Here is a 24,990-nt window from a genome sequence, read left to right as displayed (position 1 = left end):
CTGGCCAATGTGGTGAAAATCCATCTCTACTAAAAATAGAAAAATGAGCCAGGCATGGTGGAACATGCCTATAGTCCCAGCTACTCCAGAGGCTGAGGCAGGAGAATCACTTGAACCCAGGAGGCAGAGGTTGCAGTGAGCTGAGATCACACCACTGCACTCCACTCTGGGCAACTAGAGCAAAACTGCATCTCAAAAAAAAAAGAAAAGAAAAGAAATCCAACAGACACGCATTAAAGTCACACTGAGATTTAGCTAATGAAGCCCAATCCCCAGTTTATAGAGAACAGAGAAAAATGAGTAGGACACCATAAGAAAACATGGGATAAATGCAGAATGTGGGACTCGTCAGGACTTTTTAAAAAGCTGGCCTGTGCTTTTTAAAAAGCCAAAGTCATTAAAAAAAAAAAAGAAAAAATAACAAAGATTAAAAATTAAAAGAGACTAAATACACAATACAAATGCAATGCATAAATTTGGGGTGGATTACAATTTCAAAAATTAACTATAAAAACATTTTCAGGTCAAATTGGGGAAATTTGAATATGGGCAAAATACTGTATGATATGAATAAATTGTTTATTTTCTTGATCATCATCACAAAATGGTAGAATATCCCTCATCTTAGGGGAGTCATGAGGAAATATTTTAAGATCAGTGAACACACACAAAATAGATAAATACAGGGAAATAGATAACTAGGTCAATTGATAGATAAATGATAGAACAAATATGCCAAATGTTAGTAATTTTTGAGGTAGCAAGAGGCATGTGTTCTCTGTATTATTTTATATTTGAAATGTTTTGCCAGGCACAGTGGCTTACACCTGCAATCTGGCACTCTGATAGGCCAAGGCAGGTGGATCATTTGAGTCCAGGAGTTCAAGACCAGCCTGGGTAATACGGCAAAACCCCATCTCTATAAAAAATTTGCTGGGGCCAGCCACGGTGGCTCATGCCTGTAATCCCAGCACTTTGGGAGGCTGAGGGGGGCGGATCACAAATTTAGTGGTTCAAGACCAGCCTGACCAACATGGTGAAAACTTGTCTCTACTAAACATACAAAAATTAGCCAGGTACGGTGGCGTGTGCCTGTAATCCCAGCTACTCAGGAGGCTGAGGCAGGAGAATCGCTTGAACCCAGAAGGTAGATGTTGCAATGAGCCAAGATCACACCACTGCACTCCACCTGGGCAACAGAGCAAGACTCCGTCTCAAAAAAAAAAAAAAAACAACTAGCTGGGCATGGTGGCATGTGCCTTTAGTCTCAGCTATTCAGGAGGCTGAGGTTGGAGGATCACTTGAGCCTAGTTAAGCCAATATTGTGCCAGTGCGCTCCTGCCTGGGCATTAGAATAAGACCCTATCTCAAAAAAATATTATAAATATAAATAATGAAAGGTTAGAAAATCTCTGTCACACACACACACATGCACACATACACACACAGATATAGCCATACATACCACCCAGAGGAGCTAACCTTACACACTAGCATTCTCCAGTGTCGACAGGATGTGGGGTACAAAGACCTCTCATGTATAACTTCTTGGAGTATAAATCCACAGAATCACTTTGGCATCATATAGCAAAGCCAACGAAACATACCCCACGACCAAGCAATTCTACTGCAGGGTGGACACCCTACTGACATATGCTTAGGGAGGCAGGAACGTTCAGAGCAGAATTTATTCATAAAATCCCCAAATTGGTAACAATATCTGCAATGGTATGAATTTGTGAAAAACTACTGATTATTCACGCAATAAAATGCTACATCACAACGACAGTGAATAAGCTACACTATTTGTAACAACGAGAATGGATCTCATAAACATCATGTTGGTGAATGAAGCCAGATATGAAGAACACATCCTGGATGGATCCATTTCCATAAATTTCTATAGCAGGTATAATCAAATAATAGTGGCCATGGACATATATGTTTGTAATAAAATTTTAAAGAAAATCAAAGACATGATGAATAACCATCAAAGTAGAGGCACTGATTACTGTTAACAGGGACTGTAACTGAGAAAGGATAGGCAGGAGGGCTCCAGGGCTCTCACAAAGTTCTGTTTCTTGACCTGATAAGGGGTTTACTTTATTTTAAAAATGCATTAGGCTGGGCACAGTGGCTTACGCCTATAATCCCAGCACTTTGGGAGGCCAAGGCAGGCGCATTGCCTGAGCTCAGGAGTCTATAACCAGCCTGGGCAACACGGTGAAACCCCGTCTCTACCAAAACACAAAAAATTAGCCAGGCATGACGGCATGCACCTGTAGTCCCAGCTACTTGGGGAGGCTGATGCAGGAGAATCGCTTGAATGTGGGAGGCAGAGGTTGCAGTGAGCCAAGATTGTGCCACTGCACTCTAGCCTGGGCAAAAAGTGAGATTCAATCTCCAAAAAAAACAAAACAACAACAACAACAAAATTAAACTGTTCATTATGTTTAGTATACCTTCTTCTTTTGAGACAGGGTCACCCAGGCTGGAGAGCAGGGGCACAATCTCAGCTCACTGCAGCCTCAACCTCCCCAGGCTCACGTGATCCTCCCATCTCAGCCTCCTGAGTAGCTGGGACTACAGGCGCATGCCACCACACCCGGCTAATTTTTTGATGTTTTGTTGAGATGGGGTCTCACTACGTGAACTCCTGAGCTCAAGTGATCCTCCTGCCTCAGCCTCCCAAAGTGCTGGGATTACAGTTGTCAGCCACTACACCCAGCTAGAGTACATTTCTAAGTGTCTTTTATAGTTCACAATAAACAGTATTAAAATAAATGTCCAAAACTGCCTGCAGAAAAAATCTGGCCCCCAAATCCTCAGTGTTAGAGGCAGGCCCCCTTCCACCATGTTTGTCTCGGGGAAGGAAGATGACCTTTGAGACAGCAAGTTTCCGGGCTCTTCCAGAGAAAGTCTTTCTGGATTCCACCAGCCTCACTGAGGAGGGACTGATTGGTTGTCACTAGACAATGAGCTTTGGTGGCCATGAAAAACAAGCAAGTTATGTCTTTCTTTTTACATATTTGGCCATGCTGCTGGAGAGGAAATTCTTACTCCCAAAGCCTGCAAGCCCTGTGAGGAAGGGTAGAAATCTTCCGTATTTTTTATGCCTGGGCCTAGAGACCAAGGGGCGGTCTTGCCTTGACACTGAGCCTTTTAAGAGGAATGACTATAGTGGGGTGTAGTGGGTGCCTGTAATCTCAGCTACTCAGGGGGCTGAAAGAGTGAAGTGCTTGAACCCAGAAGGCAGATGTTGCAGTGAGCCGACATCATGCCACTGCACTCCAACCTGGGTGACAGAGCGAGACTCAGTCTCAAAAAAAAAGAGGAGTGACAGGCTCTGGGGCACAGGATGAGAGAATGACAGATCTAGACCTCAAACCCAGGCCACGCATGACGGTCCATGCCTGTAGTCCCAGCTGCTTGGGAGGCTGAGGTGAGAGGATTGCTTAAGCCACAAGGTCAAGGCCACACTAAGCTATGATCACACCACTGCACTCCAGCTGGAGGGACAGAGGACCCTGTCTCCAAAAATAAAAATAAAAAAAACGAGGTCTGCTGTGTCATTTTGTGCATCTGTAATGAAAGCTGCCCTCCTATTTCTTGCTCACACAGAGCTTTTCCTTAATTTTTTCAATCATCAGTAAGTAATTTGATCCAGCTGTGTTCAAACTAAAAAAAAAAAAAACGAGGTGGGGTTTTCCTTTGCTCTCATGGAAAGATGAATTTTGAAGTAGGTGAGTACCAGTGTTTGCTCAGTGACTGAAGGGAAGAGCCATGACCTCTGCAATTCTCATAGCCCCAAACCAGAGCCAGCATTAGGGCATGTAGTACATAAAGTACAAGTGAAGTACAACATGTCAGCCACTCTTTCAGATGCACAATTCACTAACACCACCCTTCCAATAAAATCAGGGCTTAGAGGGGCCAGGTGCGATGGCTCACACCTGTAATCCCAGCACTTTGCAAGGGCAAGGTGGGCAGATCACCTGAGGCCAAGAGTTCTAGACCAGCCTGGTCAACATGGCAAACCCTGTCTCTACCAAAAATACAAAAAATTAGCTGGGTGTGGTAGCGCACACTTGTAGTCCCAGCTACTCCGGAGGCTGAGGCAGGAGAATTCCTTGAACCCAGGAGGCAGAGGTTGCAGTGAGCCAAAGTTGCCCCACTGTACTCCAGCCTAGTTGACAGAGACTGTCTCAAAATCAGGACTTATAGATTAGATGGCTGTTGGGTAAGGAACAAGCAGTCTCTGTCCTTCTCACCAGGAAGAATCAGGACATTTCAGAGGAACCATGGGAGTTTTTTTTACATGGGGCTGAAATCTTGAAATCCTAATAATATAAAGCCTAGGACGTGAGTTCTGAAATGAAAATGAACATCACTCAAGTCCAAATTGATTGCTAGGAATCCAATATTTGAATTTTCATCTAGTGGCAGTTTTCAAAAGGGTGCAGGGATAAACAAAGCATAAAAAAACAAAAACACATGTGTCTACCAGGCTTGCATTAGCTGGAGTTGGGGATTGTCCTAACCAATGCACTCACATGTGCGCACGAACAACATTTCAGCATGCATTTGCCCACCCCGCTGGGAATGTGCAGCAGCTGTGCAGCCCTGCAGTGGGGGAGGCCCTGTGGCTGCTCTGTTACTTGTGTGAGTAGCAGGCACCTTGCCTGGAGGTAGGTAGCACAGGGCCAGCTAGCAGAGAGGACACAGCTGACCCACACTGTATAGTGCATGAACTTCGGTGACCAGGACCAGTTTCATCCACTCACTTCTCTGCATCCTTGTGACGAATGAATGAGCTTTCTAAGAAAGCTAGCCGTGATTAGATGCTAATCCCCAAAAGGCAGGGCCAAGCTGAGCCTCATTAGCACAACGAGCTATTCTGCAAACTCCTGCCTAGCTCCAGAGCAGGGGCAGCAGACAAGTCTTCCCTTTCATTATCAACACACAGGGATCAATACTGCCTGCCCCAAGTAGGGGCTGGCAACTTTTTTCCATAAAGAGACACGTTCTAAGTATTTGAGGCTTTGTGGACCTTCTGCTGTCTGTGGCAATTACTCAGCTCTACCTTTATACTGTGAAAAAAGGTATAGATGATACATAACCAAGTGAGTGTGGCTGTGTCTCAAAAAACACTATTGATGGAAATATTTATAGAAACAGGGCTGTAATTTGCCAATCCCTGGCCTAGAAACCATGTGTCAGCTAGTTGTAATGGAGGGTGGGATGCCTCCAGGTCCATGGTGTTGTAGTCAGTTAGCTCTGCCTACACAGGTGTTGTAAGGGGAGTACCAGGCTCTAGATCAGTGGTCTACAAAGTGGGCTATGCATACCCCAGGATGTGTACCATGTGATCCACTGGCATACAGGAAAAAGCATTACATTTCTGTTCATTTTAAAATCTGTTTTCATTTTAGACTATTGATTTTGTCTACCCTGTTATGAATCTGTAAAGCTGGCAATGAATTAACATTGTAGTGGCAATGAGCCTTATATCTAATGTGCTAATGAGAAGTCAGGCTTATAAACCTCTGAAGAGGATCTCACAGCAATTGCATCCCAGAATAGCAATACGCCCATTGTCACTCCCTGCTTGTCTGGGCTGAGCTACATGTCTCTCAGGAATTCCCTTGAAAGGAGAACAGTGGTCCCTGATTCCTCACAGGCAGCTTCCTCAGGAACTATGGTGGACTTGCCACACTAAAGGAGTCTTGGATTCAAGGTTCTGTCTTGAATCTGATCAGTGGTTCAGCTATTGGTCAGAACACAAATAAAGGGAACTCCACCGTCCCCCACCCCAGCACACACCATTCATAAGAGCACTGAGTAAGTTATGCCTTCCTGATTTCTGGTGGTCTCTCTCCCTCAGTAGTTCAGGCCTGCCATAAAAAGTAGACAGATTGTGCACTGAACAAGGATGCTGCATCTAACGACACATCCTTCACATCATAGACAGGACAGACCTAGACGTCCTGTGATAACTTCCTGGTACATAGCAACGTGTCATTCTAACAAATTCAGTACATTATGACCATCTCTGACCAACGGATGTGAAGTACTTTGAGGGAAGCATGTCTGTTTAATTCCAGAAGACTATCTGGGTTCATAGCAGCAACAGCTAGTGAGAAAAGGATAGAAGAGAAGAAAAATGCACAAAGTCCAACAGATGCAAACTCTTCCGTTGTCTTGCAAATGCCTTTTACAGCATGGAGGGACCTCTTCAGAATAAGGCAGCATTTCAGTGCTCAATCATTAGCACAGACCCCCAAAAGCAAGGGCTTGGAGGTAACCAAACCCCTCAAACATCACTGCTACTCAGGACTGTAGGTGAAGAGAGAAAGGAAAAAAAATATTTTTCCCCATCCCAGCTGTTCTACCTTTTGTATAGAGAAGATGAGCTGGAATAAGTCAAGCAGAGCAGCACAGATGTGTTTTGATGTTTACTTACATGGAAGCAAGTAACAAAATAAAAGTAAAACCATCCTTCGAGAAGAGCCAGTTGCTTTGTGGCTTCCCACTATTTGTTCTCCTTCTCCTGGTAACAGCTCTCCTCTTTCCTATTAGGAAATCAGTTCTGCCCTATGGTTCAAAGCCTCTAGAACTGCCAGCGAAAATACCCTGCTTCTACCAGCCAAAGGGGTGGGCACATGACTCAAGCTAGGTCAGTTTCACTCTCTCTCTCCTTCTCTGTGATGGTTAATTTTGTGTGTCAACTTGACTGGACCACGGGGTGCCCACATATTTGGTCAAACATTCTGGGTGTTTCTGCGAGGGTGTTTTTGACAGAGATTAAAATTTTCATTAGTCAAGAAGATTGCCCTCCATACTGAGTGCTCCTCATGCAGCTACTTGAAGCCTCCGCAAAATTAGAAGAGCAACCCTTCCTCTGAGTAAGAATTCTCTAGCCGACTGCCTTCATGTGCAATGTCAGCTCTTCCTATCTGATGGCCTTCAGATAGAAACATGCGTTCCGCTTGGGTCTCCAGCCTGCCAGCCCACCCTGCAGACGGAACTTGCCAGCCTTTGCAATCACATGAGCCAATTCCTTATTTCATACATATTCACACACACAGAGTTGGTTCTGTTTCTCTGGAGAACTCTGATTTCTATACACACACTCACACTCTCTGGATTTTGAATCATGAGTGGAGACACTTAAAAATATAAGAATGTTTGGAAAGCAGTTATTCTAGAAGTGGTGTCCTGATGAGACTGTCGGGGACCTAGTTCCTGCTACCTAAGCCCCTCCAGAGATTATTTCATTCTTATCCTTTTCCAAAATTGGTTCCCAGTCTTCCTAACAATGCTTCAATCCACCCTATAACTTCTTTTAGTCCACAAATATTTACCAAGTGCTATGATCTGAATGTGGGTGGTCCTCTAAAATTTATAGAACGTATTACCCAACGTGATCATATTAAGCGATGGGACCTTTAGGAGGTTTCATGAATGGGATTAGTGCCCTACAGAAAAGGTGCGAGGGAGCCTACTTGCCCTTTCTGCCATGTGAGGACACATGGAAGGCACTAACTATAAGGAACTGGCTCTCATCAGATACCAAATCTGCTGGCAACTTGATCTTGAACATCCCAGACTCCAGAATTGTGAGCAGTAAATCTGTGCTCTTTATAAATTACCCAATCTAAGCAATTTTGCTAACAGTCGGAGCAGACTAAGACAATGAGTGCCAAATATATTCAAGGTACTGTTCTATTGAGGAAATACCAGTGAACAAGCTAGCTCTTGCTCTCATGGACCTTATTTTCTAAAAAGTCCTTTTCTACTTAAATACATTAACTCTTCTTAAGAGTTTATTTTGGCTGGGCCTGGTGGCTCATGCCTGTAATCCCAGCACTTTGGGAGGCCAAGGCAGGCAGATTACCTGAGGTCAGGAGTTCGAGACCAGCCTGACCAACATGGAGAAATCTCATCTCTACTAAAAATACAAAATTAGCCAAGAGTGGTGGCACATACCTATAATCCCAACTATTCAGGAAGCTGGGGCAGGAGAATTACTTGAACCTGGGAGGCAGAGGTTGCAGTGAGCCAAGATTGCAACACAGCTTGGGTGACAAGAGCGAAACTCTGTCTCAAAAAAAAAAAAAGTTTATTTCTGTTGCTCGCCACCAAAGAATCCCAATAAATACTTAAAATCTCCCTGCAGAGACTTCTAGCTCCGCCCCTTTCCTGGGTCATCTTAGATAAACCAGATGTTAATCTTAAGAAGTCAGAAGATCCCTGGGCTTATGCAATTCCCAAGAGCCACTTCTTTATGATCACCCCATGAAAAAAAAAAAACAGCATGAGACCCTACCAGTGCTCTTGTCTATGTCCTAACTTTTGGATCTAAATGACTCCAGAGGAACATCTATATCAGAGGGTGTTCTCAACAGATGCCCTCCTAGAAACTGTCTTTTCTCCTCTCTTGCTTAGAACCTGGGAGGATACCTTAAAGAGGCACCTTGTTTGTGCCTCATTATGACTTGTTTCAGGTTAAATCTTCCTCATCAGAGCCTTGTTAACATCCTCCCCCAAGACCCAAAGATTTACTCTGGGATTAGACCGGAGACAAGATCAGAGAAGCTGATGAAAAAAGCCAGACACAGCTTTCGCATCAGGTAGCACCAGACGGTTATTTAACACAACTGAAACTCTATCTTGAAGCAAGTAAGCATGCTGTTTGGTTCACTGAGGGGGTGTCGGTGACTACGGCTGGAAATTGTCACAGTTTGGTTTAGCACTCCTGGCAAACTTTGGAGCCAGCTTGCATAATGCAGTGTCTAAAGAACATGATTCCAGTTGAGCAGAGCATGTTTGCGGTTAAAAATAGAATGCTGTCAAATACCAACTCATGTATAAACCATGAAGCTTGGGGAGGAACAAAATTAAATAATAGTCACTGGAGGTTCTCGAGCACCTGTCCCAGTCCCTCAGAGCATAAGCTATCTGGGAACTGCCAGCACACTGAAGCCAACCCTGCCCTGAAATCAAATGGCAAAAATAAACAACCAAACTGACCCAGTTAAATCAGGAAACATGACCGCACCTTTAAGCAGGCCACCATTCAGGTGGCCTCTCCAGCCCAGGCCTCCTCAGGGATTTAACTCTGAATTCTGAAACAATTAAGTGCTGTAGGTCCCATGACAGCCCTGCTGGATTCACAGCCAGGTTGAAAGCTGAGACTGCGTTAGGTCTGAATGCCACCCTCACGTTTGCTTTTCACTGCATGCACATGGGTTACGCTCTGGACAGAAGGCAGGAAACGTGGGCCCCCGCTCCTTCTAAACAGTTGTGCGAGTCTCATGACCCACTGCTCAGACTTGCAAACAGCTAAGAATTAGAAACGGAATATTTGGGTTTGCCTGCCAGGAAACACTTTACAACAGTGTGTAGGTCTAACTGGAAAGGCTGCCCGATGACGGAGTGGAAATTTCATGCCTGAGTACAAATAAAGCTAAGCCCTCAGAACAATTAATACTATAATATGCAACCAGAGAAACAAAGGGTGTGGGGAACCAAAAGGTAAAGGAGGCTGCCTCCTTCCCCAACCCACCACCGACCCAGGCAAGTTGCTTCTCCTCTCTGGGCCCCACTTCCCCTCTTTAAGAATCTATCTACAATGACTGTGCCCTTTCAAACTCACCGAAACACGGGAAGATTCCCTGGAGACTTGTGTCACTTCCTCGATTCGGACTCTGAAACTCTTCAGCGGTAATCACGCTCTGTGCTTCACAGTCACCTGAAGAGGTTTTAAACACTTTCCTACCTCAGCTGCACTCCCTGAGATTTCTGGGTGGGGCCCAGGCACAGGTGGAATTAAAAGCTCCCTCAAGTGATTCTAATGTGCCTCCAGGCCTGCGAACCAGGATCCAGGCCTGAGAGAGGCAGTGCCCCACCGCTTCACCAGGGAGTGATGGAAGATGAAAGAGATGTAGATTCCCCCACCTGCTCCATCCTTCCAGGGTGTTCCTCTTATGGGGCTGGACAAATTGTCTCATTCCCAGTCCTTCTCTCACCAACTTCCCCCCTCACCTCTGCCAGGTTCAATCAGCAAGGAAACTAGCTAAATATCTCTTAATGGTGAGGAACTGTGTGTTGCTTTTTAAAATTAATTTTTATTTTTATTTTAAGTTCCAGGGTTCATGTGCATCTAGATGTGTAGGTTTGTTACATAAGTAAATATGTGCCATGGTAGTTAGCTGCACTGATCAACCCGTCACGTAGGTATTAAGCCCAGCCTGCATTAGCTATTCTTCCTGATGCTCTCCTTCCCCCTCTATCCCTTCCACAGGCCCTAGTGTGTGTTGTTCCCCTCCCTGTGTCCATGTGTTCTCACTGCTCAGCTCCCACTTATAAGTGAGAACATGTGGTGTTTGGTTTTCTGTTCCTGTGTTAGTTTGCTGAGGATAATGGCTTCCAGCTGTATCCATGTCCCAGTAAAGGACATGATCTCATTCCTTTTTATGGCTGTGTAGTATTCCATGGTATATATGTACCACATTTTCTTTATCCAGTCTATCATTGATGGGCATTTGGGTTGATTCCATGTCTTTGCTATTGTGAATAGTGCTGCAATGAACATACACATGCATGTATGTTAATAATATAATCATTTCTTTTTTGGGGGTATATATCCAGTAATGGGATTGCTGGGTTAAGTAACATTTAAGTGTATTATGGCTTTTCCATCAAAGAAGTTGTATCTTTTAGGATTTACTTAGTGCAGAAGCATTTGTAGCCAACAAGAGAGTCCTGCCACTCTCAGTCTGTGTTCCTGGTCTGGAGCAGGCTGCTGCCTTCACAGGGTGTTTCCAGCAGCTCCCCGTGCCCAGCTGGTAACTCTGAGCCCTCCTCGTGCCTTAAGATAGGTCCTTCTTAGTAAGGAATGCCTCAGTGTTAAGCACTGCCATCCTGCAATGAAATGCAAATAATTCAGGGCAGAGGATCGGTATGAAGTCCTTGATGCCTGGACGTAGGTTAATCCATCCAGCTTTTTTCCCAGTCCCTCTGTAGGCTCCATATTCCCTCTGACTAATGCATGTTATTGTAGTGACTAAAAATATATTTTCCTCACCCATCCTAGGCTCATGGATGAGGCCCCTCTAATAAAAGACAGATTAACAAGATAAGAAACACGTAAATTTATTTAAATGTAAGTTTTATGGGCACAGGAGCCTTCATAAGGAAATGAAGACCCCAAGAAACAGTGAAACCTGTTTTCTATAGTAGGTTTAATGAAGAGTGGACAGTCACGGAGAAGTACGAGAGGGAAAAGAGTATGATGTAACGGTAATCAGCTGGGGAAACTTCGGCAGGCCTGTTTGTTTGGAGTTTTCTCTGTGTCCTGTGTCCTCAGAGATAAGGATGCTCTTTTTCTTCAGATGTGGGGAGGGCACTTCTCACGTGAGCACCTGAAGACCTGCTGCAGGGGAGGGCAGAGAGGCCTTCTAGGTTTTAGAAGGATGAGTGAAGGTCACAGAGACATTCCTGCTTATGTGGTTTTTTCCAATTCCTTCAGCTTACACTATGCAATATGCCGAGGTACCATATGTTGGGGTAGTGTGTCTGCGCCCCACCATTACTGTCTGTCTTGCTCAGTCAGTCTCGTCTGCAGGTCAGTGGTGCTTCGCACTCTCACAAACCCTGCAGAACCCATTGTTCCTTCTCTCTGTCTTTCCCCCAGCCTGTAGTCTGGTTCTTTGCCCTTGAAAGCAGCTAGTGTGCTTCTGCTGTGTTGAATCAAACATTTGGACGAAGCCACAAACCTTGAAAGAGAAATCAAGAGCACAGCAAGGTCATAGAGTCGTGTGTTTAAGAGCACAGATGCCAAACAGGTCTACGTTTGAATGTTATCTCCACCACCTACTAGCCACATACCCTTGGTCGACATACCCAACTTCTCTGAGACTTACCTACCCTCTCTGAGCCTCAGTTTACTCAGCTGTAGAATAAATTTAGTTATTAAGCCTGTGTAATACAATTGGTGTGAGGATTAAATGGCATCATGTGAATACCCCTCAAACATTGGCCACTATTACCATTGTTGTTATTTAATCAGAGTTAAAGGAGCATGGTGGACAAACGGCAGCTCCTCAGAAACAGTGTGAACTGGGAAGCAACAGGACTTTGGATCAAAACACCTGAGCACAGCCAGGCATGGTGGCTCATGCCTGTAGTCCCAGCACTTTGAGAGGCTGAGGTGGGCAGATCACAAGGTCAAGAGTTTGAGACCAGCCTGATCAATATGGTGAAACTCCGTCTCTCCTAAAAATATAAAATTAGCTAGATGTGGTGGTACATGCCTGTAATCCCAGCTACTCAGGAGGCTGAGGCAGAAGAATCACTTGAACCCAGGAGGCAGAGATTGCACTGAGCCGAGATCATGCCACTGCACTCCAGCCTGGGTGACAGAGCAAGGCTCAATCTCAAAAACAAAAAAACACCTGAGCTGAGAGCCATTTCCTCTCTCTGCAAACTTAGGCAAGTCCAGTCATCTCTTCAAGCTTTGTTTCCACAATTGTGAAACTGTGATGATAATAATAATATAACGCCTACTTCACAGGGTTATCGGGAGGACTAAATGCAATAATGTATGGAAAGCTGCTTTGCAAACTACAAGAAACCACATAATATCAGTGATTATTGCTTACACCCAGTTCCCAACATTTTCTGGGACTGCTCGTGGTAAATTGAAAAAGAATGAGTGGCTTATCTAAGAATAGAAATGGGAAAAACCTGAGGCTCAATTCTCATGCCTTTAATCTGGCAGCTCAATAAAGTCAGGCCAACGGGTGATCCCCGCAGAGATTGAGGACTCTGACTAAAGGAGACCACTGGCACTGGGTGATTGTGTTCCTGAGTCATCCTTTCCTTTGAATCGGCAACTGCCTACTGTTTACCCACATATAATCCCATGTTGCCTCAGGAGACACCCTAACATTGGTTAACGTTATCGAATTTCATAAAAGATGACCTTCATAAAAGATGGACAAGTATCACAGGGCAAAAGAAAAAGAGTGCAAAAAAATGGTATATGTTACTTCCCCCCAGGTGCCTTTATTCTTAGTTCTCAATTTTTTTTTTAATGTTTACCTTTTTTCAATGTTGCATTTTGGGTAACACTTTTCTGGTATTTTATTGTTTATGAGTTCTCCAACTTCTGCTGACTTTGCTAACTTACCTTCTATTTCCCATTGCTACCCTAAATAAATACTCCTAATTTGAAAGTTAAAGGGTAAGGTGAAGCTTACACCTGAAAGGAGGAGGAGGCTTTCAGAGTTAAAACGCTATTTACTAACTATAGGCAGGCCCGAGATGTCTCCTACCAAAGTGGAAGTTCTCCCTGAGTCCTGAGCTGCCTCACTACAGGCTCTCCTCCCCTCCATTCCGGGGCTGTCCCCAGAGCAGCCACTGACACAAGATGTCTGACATTCACATTAAAACACAGATGACTTAGGAAAATTAAAATGCAGACCATGGCCAGGTGCAGTGGCTCACGCCTGTAATCCCAGCACTTTAAGAGGCAGAGGCAGGTAGATCACTTGAGTCCAGAGTTTAAGACCAGCCTGGGCAATATGGCAAAACCCATCTCTACTAAAAAGACAAGAAAATTAGCGGGATGTGGTGATGTGCACTGGTAGACCCAGCTACTCAGGAGGCTGAGGTGGGAGAATCACCTGAGTCCAGGAGGTTGGGCTACAGTAAGCCGTGATCATGCCACTGTACTCCAGTCTGGGAAACAGGAGTGAGAACCTGCCTCAAAAAATTTAATAAAATAAAATGTGGTCCTCCAGCATACCGATTCTTCGGGAACAATAAAAAATTTAGCCAATGGAAAGTTCTAATAGTAAAATTCCAGAATTCTAGAATTGGGCTTTGTTCAAAAGATCTTACGGGAAAGAGGCAGAAGATAATTTGTACAGTACTACTTTGCACAATAGTACAAAACTTTTCACCAACATTCTAGGCCTTTGACCCCTAGAATTCCTGCCCACTAGAAAGAAATTGGGGCTTACTGTATCTGTATTCACAGGACATGAGCCACAATGGGGAGGCTCAAGAAAATTTGTGAGAGCATAAGGAGTGCCCTGCCTCCAGAATTTTCTACCTGCTGTGGAGGCCACAGGATTAACTCAAAGAGAAGAGGGGCAACCTAGTGAGCAGGAATGTTCTCTGCTCTCTAAACAGCTCTGAGGAGAAGGGTCTTGGAGTTGGGGGTGTATAAAATATGCATTACTAATATGAAGAGCTCCTTTTCCAAGCTTCTTCTCAGCCCAACCTAACTTCATTTTACTCCAAATTAGAAAACAAATTAAGAACCAGAAAGGAAAATTTTAACTTACTCATCTAAATCTACACAACTAAAACCTTCACTTACACAGTAGGATACTTCACCAGCAAAATAGCAATGTGAATTTATTTTAGTCCCTGGTAAGTATTCAAACACAAGAACCTATAGTGGTGTTATGAAAAACACGAGTAGTTAAATGTATAAGAGAGGCAAATCAGGAAATGAATGTTCTTACGTGACCAAAGAGTAAAAGTAATCCTGAATTAAAGGGAAGCCTGGCAAGAGCTCTGGCTGACCTAGTCAGCCTCTGTGGGGCTCTAGACATATAAGAAACAACCAGGTAGCCAGGCATGGTGGTTCATGCCTGTAATCCCAGCACTTTGGGAGGCCGAGGCAGGTGGATTGCCTGAGGTCAGGAGTTCAAGACCAGCCTGGCCAACATAGGGAAACCCCATCTTTACTAAAAATACAAAAAATTAGCTGGGCTTGGTGGTGGGTGCCTGTAATCCCAGCTACCCAGGAGGCTGAGACAGGAGAATCGCTTGAACCCAAGAGGTGGAGGTTGCAATGAGCCAAGACCATGCCATTGCACTCAAGCCTGGGCAACAAGAGCAAAATTCTGCCCATCTCAAAAAAAAAAGAAAGAAAGAAACAACCAGTGAACAGTTGGCCAGGGTAGCATGCCAGAAGAGGGCAGAAATATCCCTGAAATAAATTGGAAATCTGCCATCAGTGGTCCTGGGCCTCTATGCCCAATCCCTGACATACTGGGGAAAGGTGCCTTTGTCCTGCTGGGCCAGCTTTGCCCCCAGCCAAAGTAAATATTACCTGCTTGGAGCACCCATCTTTGTTTGAGATCCCTTTTTAAACCCAATATCTTTTCAAACCAAGGACACAGAGGACAGGTGCAGCCTCAGGACTCTCAACCTTAGGAAGAGGGTGCAAAGCGTCTTTCTCTCCTTCATCCTTTAACATAGGGCCCAATGCCCTTGGGCTGCCCAAGGCCAGGAAATGGGCCAGGTGGGACAAGGAGAGAAGGAGAATGAAGCCAGGTCTGCCCACACTCAACCCCCAGAACTGTCTCAATTGTGCTTCATGGCAGGGGGTAGGACGAAGAAGAGCTACATGTTTTGAGCACTTATTAGATGCCAAAGATTCTGCTGGTTGCATTACATACGTGACCCCTTTCTAATATGAGAAACAACACTTGGAGGTAGTTATCACTACTCCCACATTCTAGAAGAGTCTCCAGGAAGTTAAGAACTCGATCCAAGTTCACACAGAGATTCAAACCTGGGTCTGACTCCCAAGATCCTTTTCACACAGCATCCCATGGACCCTTAGCCACCAGCTCTGACTCAGTTGCCTCCATAACACCAACTTACTCCACCTGGGGTTAGCCAGCATCCTGCCAGGGAGGGCTGGGACCATACTCTTGCTGCAGTTGGGCAGCTAGGCAGGAAAGCCACACGCTTGAGATTCTGGTATCTCCCACCACTTCCAGACTTAACTAAAACACATGATGTGAAATTTGGTTTCCTGGCCACCACCAAGAGAGGCCAGATAAGCAACCCAGAGGTAGTGACCCAGAGAAGTTATCTCCCAGTTAGAGAGACCCAATCTGCCCATTTCCTCTCCCTTCTTCTACCTGAGGACTGCTCCAAAGCAGACCTGTCCTACCTGAAGACTCCCATGTGGCTGGACAGGCTCACCTGCCGACTCACCAGCAGAGCTCATCGTGAAACAAGGCTAAAGCACCCCTGGCATTGCTCCCTATCCCTCCTGCCATGCCTCACACCCCCCTCGCTATCAGTGCTGTGAGAATGCACTTTCCAAATAAAGCATCAGCCTCGGGCAGTTTCCTTAGGGAACCCAGGTTTTCTAGTCATGTTTATGCTTCATTTCTTATTTCATTATTCTTAATAATATAAGTACCTGCAAACCTACCATCCAAAACAAAATCTAGGACCTTGACATAAACTTTATCTAACCATACAGTGCCCACATGCCACGTCCCCCTGCCCCGCAACACACACACAAGATCACCATCACCTGGAGAATTCCTTGGCTTTTTGAAATATATAGTTTTATTGCACCTGTATGTATTTCTATAAAGCTTATTTTTACATTAATTGTAACTCTAGAAAAATACATCGTGCATTGTTTAATGACAGAAATACATTCTAAAAATGCATCATTAGGTGATTCCATCATCGTGTGAACATAACAGAGTGCACTCACACAAACCTAGGTGGCGTAGACTGCTACACACTTAGGCTGTGTGGCATAACGTATTGCTCCTAGGCTATAAACTTGTACAGCATGTTGCTGAACTGAATGATGTAGGCGTCTGTAACACAATGGTGAGTATTTGTGTATCTAAATATACTAAAGGTAAAGTAAAAGACAGTATTAAAGATTTATAGGCTGGGGGCAGTGGCTCACGCCTGTAATTCCAGCACATTGGGAAGCTGGGGCAGGCAGATCATGAGGTCAAGAGTTCAAGACCAGCCTGACCAACATGGTGAAACTCCAATGGTACTAAAAAATATATACAAAAATTAGCTGGCTGTGGTGGTATGCCCCTGTAATCCCAGCTACTCGGGAGGCTGAGGCAGGAGAATCTCTTAAATCCGGGAGGCAGAGGCAGCCTGGAGGATAAAGTGAGACTCTGTCTCAAAAAAAGATTTATAAACAGGATACCTATATAGAGCATTTACCATAAGTAGAGCTTGCAGGATTGGAAGTTGCTCTGGGTGAGTCAGTGAGTGAATGTTGAGTAAATGTGAAGAACTAGGACACTACCATACAGTACTGTAGAGATTATAAACTCTGGATGCTTAGGCAGTGGAAAATTTATTTTAAAAATATTTTCCTTCAATAATAAATTAGCTTACTGTAAGTTTTTAACTTTATAAACTTTTTTGAACTTTGTAACTCTTGAAATAACAGCTTAAAGAACAAACATCTTGTATTTTCTTTCTTTAGAGCCTTATTCTATCAGCTTTTTTCAAATTTTCCATTTTTAAATTTTTATTTTCTACTTTTTAAACATTTTTATTAAAAACAAAGATAAAAACATGCACTTTAGCCTAGGCCAACACAACGTCAGGATCATCAGTGTCACTTCCTCAACTTGTCCCACTGGAAGGTCTTCAGGGGCAATAACAAGCATGGAGCTGTCATCTCCATGACAACAGTGACTGCTTCCGGAATTCCCCCTGAAGGACCTGCCTGTGGTTCTTCCTGAGGAGGGGTCACTCTTCAAAAATACGTCCATGGTGGTTTTCTTGGTTCGTTTCTTTTTTTTCCTTTTTTTTTTTTCGTCAAAGATTTGCTTATAAGCAGATACTGTACTATGAATATTCCTCTCTATTACTAAAAACCTCAGTGTTGGGGTCTATGTTTTTAAACTTTTTAAGGAGCTTTTTGAGGTTTGCAAAACCTTCTGCTAAACCATTCGTGAATTTTCTTGGGGATTCTTCTTTTCTTCTCCTGCACTTTCCTTTCTCTTGCCTCTTCTTCAGCAGCACATTCCTGTTCCACTTCCAACAACTGCTTGTTAGCCAGTTCCTCAGGACAACATCACTGGGTGATAGAAAATTTTCAACTCCATTATAATCTTATGGGACCACTGTCATATATGGAGTCCATCATCGACTGAAATGCCATTATGTGGTGTATGACTATATATCGTATTATATAAATTTGGGGCATTTTCTTCACTTAGCACTTTATTACTGCTAGGAGTCATCCATATTGTTGTGAATCAGTGTGGTTCATTTGTTTTTATAGTACTGCAATAGTTATGTAACTACACCGCAATTTATCCATCCACTCTCCAGTTGACAGGCATTTCAGTTGTTTCCAAGTTTTTGCATCAAAAACAGAGCTGCGATGAACATTCTTGTATGCATCTCCTGTTTTACATCCATAAATGTTTCTATCTTAGTCCTTTTTATACTGCTATAACACAGGGAAGTTTATAAGGAACAGAGTTTTTTTGGCTCACAGTTCTGGAGATTAGAAAGTCCCCGATCAAGGGGCTGAATCTTCCGCATCATAACATAGTAGAAGGCAACACGTGGTGAGAGGGAGTGCTCACACAAGAGTTGGGGGCCAAACTCATCCCTTTATCTGGAACCCATCCATGAGACAACTAACCCACTCCCACAATAACAGCATGAACCCCTTTCCTCTTAAAGGTCCCACCTATCAACACTGTTGCACTAAAGATTCCATTTCCAGCACACAAAATCTGGGGAACACATTCAAACCACAGCAGTTTCCTTTGGTCCCATCCCTAGAAGTGAAATTCTTGGGTCATATGTAGATAAATGTGCAGCCTTAGGAGATAATGCCAAACTGTTTTACAAATCAGTTACACAAATATATGACCTTTCTTTCATACAAAGAGTGTTCTTTAAAATCCAGTTTTGTTTTTGTTTTTGTTCTGATTTTTTGAGATGGAGTCTCGCTCTGTCACCCAGGCTGGAGTGCAGTGACGCAATCTCGGCTCACTGCAACCTCCACCCCCACCCCAGGTTCAAGTGATTCTCCTGCCTCAGCCTCCCAAATAGCTGGGATTACAAGCATGTGCCACCACACCTGACTAATTTTTGTTCCTTTTTTAGTAAAAATGGGGTTTCACCATTTTGGCCAGGCTGGGTTCAAATTCCTGACCTCAGGTGATCCGCCTGCCCCAGCTTCTCAAAGTGCTGGGATTACAGGTATGAGCCACTGCACCCAGCCTAAAATCCAATTTTTATAGTTTCCTTTGTTACAGGAAAGGGATCCTGATCCAGACCCCAAGAAAGGGTTCTTGGCTTTCACACAAGAAAGAAGTCAGGGTAAGTCCATAGAGTAAAGTGCAAGCAGGTTAATTAAGAAAGTAAAGGAATAAAAAAATCGTTACTCCATAGACAGAGCAGCCCTGAGGGCTGCTGGTTGCCCATTTTTATGGTTATTTCTTGATGATATGCTAAACAAGGAGTGAATTATTCATGCCTTCCCATTTTTGGACCTTACAGGGTAACTTCCTGATGTTGCCATGGCATTTGTGAACTGTCATGGTACTGGTGAGAGCGCAGTAGTGAGGATGTCCAGTGGTCACCCTTGTTGCCATCGTGGTGTTGGTGAGTTTTAGCTGACTTCTTTACTGCAACCTGTTTTATCAGCAAGGTCTTTATGACGTGCATTTTGCACTGATATTCTGTGTTGTCCTGTGACTTGGAATGCCTGACCATCTGGGAATGCAGCCCAGTAAGTTTCAGCCTTATTTTACCCAGCTCCTATTCAAGATAGAGTTGTTCTGTTTTACCCCTTTGACACCTTCATTCTGATAACTGCCAAAAATGAGACTTGTTGGTCGCCCGTTTAACATGTTATGTTTCCTCTGGGTATTTTTATTTTTTAAGAGGATGCTTGGAGAGGCAGTACTGTAATGCAAAGCCATGAATTGTTCAGGCTACTATTTCAGGGCTTCTATTTCTATATGCCTTATCAGATTCACTCATCCAAGCATCACTGAAATGCTTACTGGGTTCTGGGGCTGTGCAAGAAGATGCAGAAGTGGCAGATAGAGGTGCTGCCTCCAAAGTCTGAAGCTTGAGTAAGACAACAAAACCATTATGTTGGGCTTTGACAGTATGTCACATGAATCAGGTAACTCAAGTTGACATTAAGGCAGCAGAGGGCACAAGAAGGCTTCCAGGAAAGTGGGTGCATATTCATCAGTCTTTTTTTTTTTAATTGCATTTTAGGTTTTGAGGTACATGTGAAGAACATGCAAGATAGTTGCATAGGTACACATGTGGCAGTGTGATTTGCTGCCTTCCTCCCCTGCACCTATATCTGGCATTTCTCCCCATGCTATCTCTCCTCAACTCCCCACCCCCCACTGTCCCTCCCCTAGGCCCCCACACCGACCACAGGGTGTGATGCTCTCCTCCCTGTGTCCATGTGTTCTCATTGTTCAACACCTGCCTATGAGTGATACCATGCAGTGTTTGGTTTTCTGTTGTTGTGTCAGTTTGCTGAGAATGATGGTTTCCAGGTTCATCCATGTCCCCATGAAGGACACGAACTCGTTGTTTTTTATGGCCATGCAGTATTCCATGGTGTATATGTGCCACATTTTCCCTGTCCAGTCTATCATCGATGGGCATTTGGGTTGGTTCCAGGTCTTTGCTACTGTAAACAGTGCTGCAATGAACATTCGTGTGCATGTGTCCTTATAGTAGAATGATTTATAATCCTTTGGATATATACCTGGTAATGGGATTGCTGGGTCAAATGGAATTCCTATTTCTAGGTCCTTGAGGAATTGCCACACTGTCTTCCACAATGGTTGAACTAATTTACACTCCCACCAACAGTGTAAAAGTGTTCCTATTTCTCCACATCCTCTCCAGCATCTGTTGTCTCCAGATTTTTTAATGATTCATCAGTCTGAAAGTTATGCAAAGGCAAATAACCTCAAGTAAGTCCCAGACTAGTTACGTGTTATCGTCATTCCCCTACCACTGTAAATTTCCTGGGTGAGCTTGGCGCCTCCTGACAAGGACAAGTGGTTCTATGGTGAGTCATACTCTGCTCTGCCCCACCGACTGTCCCCTTGCTAATAGGCTAATAGGAATCTATCCTTCCACTGAGTTTCATCCACACAAATATCTCTTAGCATGGACAAAATGTCTGTTTGGACTCTTTCTTCCCCCATTCCCTATTCTTCCTTGCATTCTTCACATCTACTTTGCTTCTTCTTCAAGTTAGCCCCCTTCACCTAGTAGCAAAATGGATGGATCCTGGCTGCTCCAGACCTCTTAAGATTTTAGAGCCTATGATCCAAAAAAGGGATATTTTTCTGGAAAGTGTCTGGTAAAATACCCAGAGACTTTCAAATGATCCAACATATATTATATACTCTCTCATGAGCCAATCACTGTGACTAGAATAAAATATACCGATGGGCTGAGCCTACATCACATAGTCATCCCTGGCCCAAACCACACAACCAGGAATACTTTGGAGCGTTGGAAAAGGAGCATGTTTCCCACAAGGAATTCTGGGCAGACAAAAATATGTGTCACTAAAAGGCCTGAGGAGGTAGTAGCTTTATTTGATTGCTCTAGTTAATTCTCTTGCCTCTTTCACTAGTAGGTACATGAGAACAAGGCATAAACATATTTTACGTAGTTCCTCAGTATTCTATTAATGATAGTACAATTAAGCTTGTAATATAAAAATAACATTATCTTCCTGTCTTCTTACTTCTAATGGCTTCAGTAATCACATGCTTTGCTAAGAAAGTGTTGGCCGGGAGCGGTGGCTCAAGCCTGTAATCCCAGCACTTTGGGAGGCCAAGGCGGGTGGATCACGAGGTAAAGAGATAGAGACCATCCTGGTCAACATGGTGAAACCCCGTCTCTACTAAAAATACAAAAAATTAGCTGTGCATGGTGGCGCGTGCCTGTAATCCCAGCTACTCAGGAGGCCGAGGCAGGAGAATTGCCTGAACCCAGGAGGCGGAGGTTGCTGTGAGCCGAGATTGCGCCATTGCACTCCAGCCTGGGTAATAAGAGCGAAACTCCGTCTCAAAAAAAAAAGAAAGTGTTTATGACTATGCATGCATAGGACATATTTATAGTCCCTCCTTAATGCTGAGCAGCAAGTCCTCAAGGGCTTATCTGCAGTTTCACCATGGGGTACCCAGGCTATACTCTTTTTTTTTTTTTTAGACAGGATCTTGCTTTGTCACCCAGGCTGAAGTGCAGTGACGCAATCGTAGTTCACTGCAGTCTTGACCTCTCAGGCTCAACCAACCCTCCAACCTCAGTCTCCCAAGTGGCTAGGACTACAGGCCCATGCCGCCACACCTGGATGTTTTTTTTTTTTTTTTTTAAAGTAAAGGTAAGGTCTTGCCATGCTGCCCAGGCTGGTCTTGAATTCCTGGGCTCAAGCAATCCTCCCAAAGTGCTACGATTATGGGATTACAGGAATGAGCCACTGTACCCACTCCCTACACTATTAAACTTAAGAGGAGTTCCGTTCACCACTGTCCTTCTTCTCATTACCTAAGTTACTGATGTTGAAATGGTGTGAATTCACTCTCCTACGTGAAGCATCTTCCGTCAGTTTTCTTGTTAGTTTTTTCCATGGCTCAGGGCATATTCCTCATTTGTCTCTCCTTGTCACCAGCTGCTTCATAACTAATCACAGTTCCCTATTTTCTTCTTCTTAGGCCAGTCTATTAGAATTCTCAAGCCTGGAATTTCTGGATATGTAACAGGAGGGTGGGCATTGTATAGGGAGTGGGCATAGCAAACAGAAGGTAGGGTTTAACATCAAACCACACAGGCAGCAGTTAATCTCACCTGCTTAATTATTAGAATTGGAATTGGCTCTGAGGAATCCCTCAGTGTTTAGGATGTTGAGTATACAAAATATCTTTTTCTTTTCAATGCTGAAAGGAAGTTTTAATTTTTGACCAAAATTATAATATTGTTTATAAAAATTATATAAATGCAGGCTGATTGTTTTGAAAAAGTCAAAAACCAAATATAAATAAAGCACTAGAAATAAATTCAGTCATAAAAAGTTGACATCATTCTTCTAAATGTTATGTGGAATCATAGGAAGAAACATCACTGCAATAATTTCAAAGTAATATCGAAGGTAACATAAGAGATGTTTGGTCGTCAATGTCAATTCAAATGTAGACTGTCTACGAAAATAGATCAGAGAGAAAGTAAGTACAGCTGTAACTAACACAGGAAAAAAATAAGCTAGTTGCAAATACTGTACTCTTCAATGAAAGAACATAGATTAAGGATAAAACAATTAGATGGGCATATCAAGTAGGCCATCTTTAAGAATCATTTTCCAGGGTAGCTAAAAGGAGCAACAATAAAGCTCTACATATATAACTGAAATGTCTGAAATTAATCCAATCCCAACACTTTTATTTGTAGAATTCTCAAATCAAAAGTAATAAATAATTATACATCAGGATAGTTAGGAATACCAAGTATTATTTTACAACGGCCACGATGTGTTTCTTCTTCTCTGACACAATCGGCACAGATCCAATGGGTGGATTACATTAAACACATTGCTGTGTTTAAAGTAATTCACTTGCTTCTTTCATGATGCACTGTTCCTGAATCGGGCTGTAGATAGATTTTGGTAGATGTTGATGGCGAGCTATCTGTTTTATATGAGGATGATGCTGACATTTCTCCTTCAGTTTCTGGCTATAATACTTGGCTGCTTTTTCTCATGATGTAAGCACACCCAATTCTTCAGAAGCATTAGCTTTACATAGGTGAATGTTCATTTCATCAGATCCATACATAATATACTTGCTGTCAGAAGTCCGTTTTACACAGACAACATGTTGCATTCTCTTTGTGTGATATGCCACCCTGCTTTGACTTTTGTCTACAGTAAAGATTCAAATAGATTTATCGAAACTAGCAGACATGAACTCTTTCCCAGTGGGAGAGTAATCCACATCAAGCACTGAAGATACATGATTCATATGGACCATTACAGAAGTGTCCAGTGCCCGCATATCAAAAGTTAATAAGTTATTGTCTTCATTTGCCACCGTGAAAATGAAAGCTTCCATAGGGTTCCAACAGATTGTATTTGTTCTCATATCTAAGGCAACCTTTTTCAGAGGAGTACCTTGCCTCATAGCATAAAGTACTATATTCCTGTCAGACGCACAACTTTCCAAGAGAAATGTCTCAATTGGGTTGAATTTAATACTACTTATACTGTCAAATCTCCAGGTCATTGAACATATAGGATTAGTTATTTGTTCATCCCAAACATCTCCTTGCTGTCCACATGTGGCAAAAACAGCTTCTTTCCAGTGATGATCAATCCCAGTATATACTGTCTTTCTGAATATTGTATGTAATGGCTCTTCCTCCTCTCCATAGGCTGGCCCATCCATGTTTCACGACTTCACAGTTTTGTCACCATCAACAGTGAAAAAAGAAGCCCCACAACAGCGAGTACATAGTCCTCATACAAAGCCTTCATGTGCTTATATTGTATGAATACATTTCAGTTTAGTCAGGTTCCAAATTCTAACCTCTCCATCACATGCCCCAGAAAGGACAGTAGCCAGGCTCTTCAGATGCTTTGCCAAGAAACTGATTCCATCTCAGTGACCATCCAGCCAACCAAGAAATGGTTTTGCAAACTCCTTCCAATTTGGTAGCATTTAAAGCTTTTACATATTCTTGTGGGACCACAAAAGGATGTAAGGTAGGAACATAGTTTCTTGGAACTCTCTGTAAGCCCAACTTGGTTTTGCGGACATAGTTGTTGATTCCAGCTCAACATCTTCACCTTCATCTTGGTTGCTCTTCTTTCTGGACTCCACAAGCTGGTCACTCTACAGAATTTCAGAGTCCTGAGAATGTCACAGGATTATACCTAGAAATTTCCTTATATAGGACCTGAGTCTATCACAGTTATTATGTAGATTATGAAGACTGCAACCCTTACCAATTTATTTCTGTTTTACCATAGATTTTGCAGGGCAATCTAATTGTAAAGCAGAAAACAAAAAATATAAAAAGTACATGTTTTGTGTTCTTCATTACACTTATCACAACTTGAATATATGTATATTTCAATCCTATCTTTCCCTTTATTTATTTTATTTTATT

At 43.3% G+C, this 24,990-nt stretch overlaps 1 long non-coding RNA gene and 1 pseudogene across 1 annotated transcript in view; both read right to left on the bottom strand.

Moving 5' to 3' along the window:
* LOC144578394 (uncharacterized) overlaps positions 1-9,806 on the bottom strand; it is a 132,221-nt gene extending 122,415 nt beyond the window's left edge. The window contains exon 1 of the long non-coding RNA XR_013524073.1: positions 9,659-9,806. This is a non-coding gene — a long non-coding RNA (uncharacterized LOC144578394). The remainder of the gene's footprint in view (positions 1-9,658) is intronic.
* A 10,449-nt stretch (positions 9,807-20,255) lies between these two features.
* Positions 20,256-24,673, bottom strand: LOC144578392 (DDB1- and CUL4-associated factor 13 pseudogene; annotated as a pseudogene).
* Positions 24,674-24,990: the final 317 nt, after the last annotated feature.

Source organism: Callithrix jacchus, chromosome 11 (genome assembly GCF_049354715.1).
Source record: "Callithrix jacchus isolate 240 chromosome 11, calJac240_pri, whole genome shotgun sequence".
Taxonomy (NCBI): domain Eukaryota; kingdom Metazoa; phylum Chordata; class Mammalia; order Primates; family Cebidae; genus Callithrix; species Callithrix jacchus.
Note: the sequence above shows the minus strand (reverse complement) of the source record. Positions and strands in the feature narration are given on the sequence as shown.